Source organism: Lactuca saligna, chromosome 4, assembly GCF_052625555.1.
Source record: "Lactuca saligna cultivar CGN05327 chromosome 4, ASM5262555v1, whole genome shotgun sequence".
NCBI lineage: Eukaryota > Viridiplantae > Streptophyta > Magnoliopsida > Asterales > Asteraceae > Lactuca > Lactuca saligna.
Window position 1 is genome coordinate 314,553,034 of NC_136420.1, and position 5,207 is coordinate 314,558,240.

General features: G+C 33.5%; 1 pseudogene; it reads right to left on the reverse strand.

Moving 5' to 3' along the window:
- Positions 1-491: 491 nt before the first annotated feature.
- LOC145040876 (UDP-glycosyltransferase 83A1 pseudogene) lies at positions 492-2,070 on the reverse strand (annotated as a pseudogene).
- Between the last annotated feature and the right edge of the window lie 3,137 nt (positions 2,071-5,207).

The following is a 5,207-nucleotide window of genomic DNA, read 5'->3' on the forward strand; positions in this document are numbered from 1 at the left end:
AAGAGCTTACCTATAAAAAAAATACGGTAGGCATTAATATGCTGTCAACATTGTAACAAAATTTGATGTATATGGCTCTAATCGACCTAATTAGAACTTTAATGACTAAAGAAGCAAATTTCAAACTGTTTGTTGCTTATATATATGTCGTTAAAAAAATTAAAACGCCATATAGATGGTTTGTTGCCAATATATGTCATTAACCCATATAGAATAACTTAAGAAATTAAAGAAATGATTCATAGTGACTTTCTAAATGAAAGGAACCACCATGAGGAAACAGATACTTCAGCTATCATCTTAAGGTCAAGGCTATTGATCTTAAAGTGAAGGGTGCAATTTAATCTTTAAGACTACACTAAGAATTATGGACTTACAAATCAACATACCATAAACTGAAGAATCCATTCAATGACTTATCTAATACACTTTGTTTAGTGTTTACTATTTTACATCTTAATAAATAAAACACCAATATTATTAGAGTGATATTAATTATCTGTATCCTGTATCCAGTCAACGAAGTTGCTGAAATTCTTATCTGAGTGACTAACTTCGGTTAAAGCAACTGCAACCTTTTCTTTAAGATCAATAGCCCTGACCTTAAATTCATTGTTTTCTAATAGCTGTTCAATTTTATTCTTGATTTCTTCACTTGAAACAATACCACTTTCATCTTTTTAAACTCCAATCCAGTTTTCCAAACATCAGAAATGTACATCTGATTAATAAACTGATCGGAAAAGTAAGGCCAACACAAGAAGGGTAACCCACTGGTGACACCTTCCAACACAGAATTCCAACCACAATGACTCACAAAGCAACCCACAGAAGGATGATTCAAAACCTTCTGCTGTGGGGCCCACCCCACTATCTTCCCACGTTCGCTTACTCTATCATCAAATCCATCATTCTTCATATCTTCAAACATGTCAGGACGTACAACCCACAGGAAGGGCATATTCGTCGTTTCAAGTCCACCTGCCAGCTCATCAAACTGTCTAGAATCAAAAACTGTGAAACTACCAAATGCGACATAGATGACTGACCCTATTGGATGTTGATCAAGCCATGTCAGACACGTGGAGTCCTCTTTCCAAAAATGGCCAATCTGTTTGGCTACTCGATTGCTTGCTAACAATGGGCCAATTGGTAAAATATCAGGAAATGAAGTGAACGTTGAAGTCTCGAGTTCATAAGCTGAATTGCAAATTACACAATCTGCAAGCTTCACAAACTCATTGGTTTTTATTGCGAAATGAAAAGCAGTTTCTTGCGTCTTCATGTCACCAATGCGGGCCCACATAAAGTTTTCAGAATTTATAGCGGGCATTGTCGGTGATAATTGAACCATTTGTTTCTTCATGAGAATCCCTACATTTAAAGGTTTGAGAAACAACTAACTTTATCTAATGACATGAAAACTTAACACTATATATATATATATATATATATATATATATATATATATATATATATATATATATATATATATATATATATATATATATATATATATATATATATATATATATATATATATATATATATATATATATATATTAATTTAATAATTGAATCTAGCTAACCTTTATTGTCTATGATTCCATCTTCAAGAAACTTTGGGATGCTCCATAGCAAAGCTAATCCTGCAGCGGATGCAGTCCAAAAAGCTGCACTTCTGATTCTCATCTTGTCTGCAACTTCAAAGGCCCAACCCATACACGTGTCAGCAACAATGCATGTAACTTTCTCTCCCTCATTTATGTTAAGTTTGTTAATGAGCTCTTCAAGTTTTGAAGGCATGAGTTGAAAGATTGCTTCTGCTAATTTACAAACATCCTTTCTGTCCTCTTCTGCTTCCACACCATCTGGGAGTGACACAAAGCTTGCTAAATCATTCAAGTTTTCATCTGTGGAGAACGCATCTGTAACCAATTTATGAGTGAAATCTGTATTAAGAAATGTGACTTTTACACCATGGTTGACTAATCGTTGCATAAGCTCCATCATGGGGATTACATGACCTTGTGCTGCATAAGGTATAAGTAGTGCATGTGGCTTTCCCATCTCTATTTTTTCATCTGTTTATGTTAGTATCTAGTGAGCTTTTATAGCTAAGCTCTTGAAGCTCGAGTTTGTTTAAGACTTCTAGTGCCTAAGTGTTAGATTTATTTACATAGCAGGCCTACTTTGTTTGTATCATCTTTGTGTTTTTATCATTTGTCTTATTTTCTTGTCTCTATATCTTTATTGCTACTCTTTCCTTGAGGGTAGTACTTAGTACTACATATGGCCAATTGCTTCATATGTTATAACTAGTCTTCTTTTTTGTCTTTTTGGAGTGCAAGTTGTGTCTACACTCTTGGATTTTAGCTAATTAATATCACCACCAAGGTTAGTATATATGTATTCTGAATGTGCTCTTCCATTGTATAAATCGTTTTTAGTTACCTATGCTTTAGGTCTCGTACAAAACCAATGTTACCAGAAAAATTACCCATGACGTCCTTGCTTATGAATGTGGCTCACTTGTGGAAGTGATTACTTTTTTGGGGGATAATCATGTTATGACTTATGACTTACCCCATCATTCGATGAGACGACCACTACAAGGAAAACGATCATTAGTGGCGACAAAAGTCGTCGGTAATAACTCAAGTTGTTGTCGGTAATAGTAATAGCAGCGACGCGTCGCTGGTAATAAGTCGCCGCTACTAGTTTGTCATCAACTTGTCGTCGATAATGATAGATGTAGCCGCTAATAACCATGTCGCCGCTAATAACTCTGTCGCCGGTAATAGTGTCGCCGATAATAACACTTTTCAATTTTTTTTTTAATTAATGATTTTGGTTGCCGGTAATAATGTCATTGGTAATTACATAACATTCAATTAAATATCAAAAATAATAGTGTCGACGCTAATTACAAAACAAACATCCGATTATAATTAATTAAATATCAAAAGTCATAATATATGATTAAATATAAAAAGTAATAATGTTGCCCGGTATTAGTGTTGCCGGTAATTACAAAAAACAATCAAAGTTTTACAATCTACCAAGTAGCAAATCGTAACAATATATGCAAATAAAACTCATCCTAGCCTACATATCATCATCTTCGTTCCCATCGTTTCCTCAATTATTTCGGGATTGAAAAACGAATACAGTTCATCCCTACATGTCGGGTCGTTAACCATTTTACGATGCTAAAGTAGATTGCTATTTTTAAACTAAGACAAAAAACTAAAGTACGTTGTTATTTTTGCATTTGGGACAAAAACCTAATTACCAAAGTTTTTAGCAAATAATCACCACAAAACCAAAATTACCAAATCAACATGCATTTTACAATGCTAAAGTAGATTGCTATTTTTAAACTAGGACAAAAAACAAAAGTATGTTGCTATTTTTTGCACTTGGGACAAAAACCTAATTACCAAACGTTTAGCAAATAATCACCACAAAACCAAAATTATCAAATCAACATGCATTTTACGATGCTAAAGTAGATTGCTATTTTTAAACTAAGACAAAAAACCATAATATGTTGTTATTTTTTGCACTTGGGACAAAAACCTAATTACCAAAGTGTGTAGCAAATAATCACCACAAAACCAAAATTACCAAATCAACATGCATTTTACGATGCTAAAGTAGATTGCTATTTTTAAACTAAGACAAAAAACCAAAGTACATTGTCATTTTTTTGCACTTGGGACAAAAACCTAATTACCAAACTTTTTAGCAAATAATCACCACAAAACCAAAGTAGATTGTTTTACCTATGATGGTTGTGGTGATGGTTACGAAGGCTGTGGAATCGGCGGGAGGGCAAAAGGTTTACGGCCAATGTCTCTAATATAGTCATGTCGCTCTCCTAGTACTTTCTCAAATGCAACTCTTTCTTGAGCGGGTGTTAATTCACTTTCACCTTGAGTTTCTTCTAACAGCTCTTCAACTAACCGATTCTGTAACTCCCGAAAGTGAGTAACAATTAAGTATAAATAAAAATTTAATTATATGATCAAATTATAAGTAAATACTTACATATTGTTGTTCCGCCTCAGTAGTAACAAATACACCATTCGTATCGGTATGAGCTTTGCGAAATGTTTCCACTCTCTTAAGGTTCGGTTTAACTTTAAAAATTAGATTATATTTGAAATAAATAATTACATGTATCGTACGTTACCTTCTTATAGCAATACTGCTATACGAGTTCGACCCCCCCCCCCCTACACGATTCATATTTGTTTGCATTTCAAGGATTTTTTTGTTCCTTTCTGAAGCAATTTTGTGTTCGTTTGTTTGGAAATATTCAACTGCTTTCTTCCAGTTATTAACTTCCATACCCTTTGGAGGGTTGGCTAATGCTCCTGGGATATCTTCATACCCTCTAACTGACATAAAATATTCTTTTGCATCAGCTTTACGTTCTCGATAACCTTTTAACAAAACTGATTGAAAACTCTCTGTCAACATATTAGCTTGTACATCCCGGTACATCTAATCCAAATCAAACTTTTTCTACAAAAAAAAAGTTAACAAAGTAAAAAACAATTATAATTAACCATATAAAATATATTTAAATAAATAATTACTGCTAAATGTTGTAATACGACGTCCAGTATTGCATGGGAAACTTTTTTCCAAGTCCATTTATCAAAAGGGACCATGTGCCACAATGTTTTTCCAACTTCTTGGGAAAACATGTCTTTCGGCTCTCTTATGGGATCAAATGTGATATCTCTATCATATTCCATGCTAATCGGCTTGCCCTGGTTCCGTAAGATCACTTTTTCAAGCTTTATATTTTTCGCTTTGCCTCAAACTTTCCTTCGTGCACGTTGCTCAACTACAAATGTAATTAAAAATTATTATTAACTGTATTTAATTTATAATAACTAAACAAAAATAGTAAATAAAAATTCATAATAAGACTTACCGTCCTGCTCGTGATGACCAACACCTCTACCACCTGGGAGAGGTGGGTCCTCAGCTCCATCACCCACATGTCCATGACCCATAACAGAAGCCATGGTATACATAAACCAAAAGTTATATTGTCGATCATTTCCTGAAAAATATAAGATATACAAATACCATTTTTATTCTAAATACATATTACACAGAAATAAACATTTACATAGGAATAACCATTTCTATTTAAACTAGAAATCCAAATAAAGTTCATATTACAA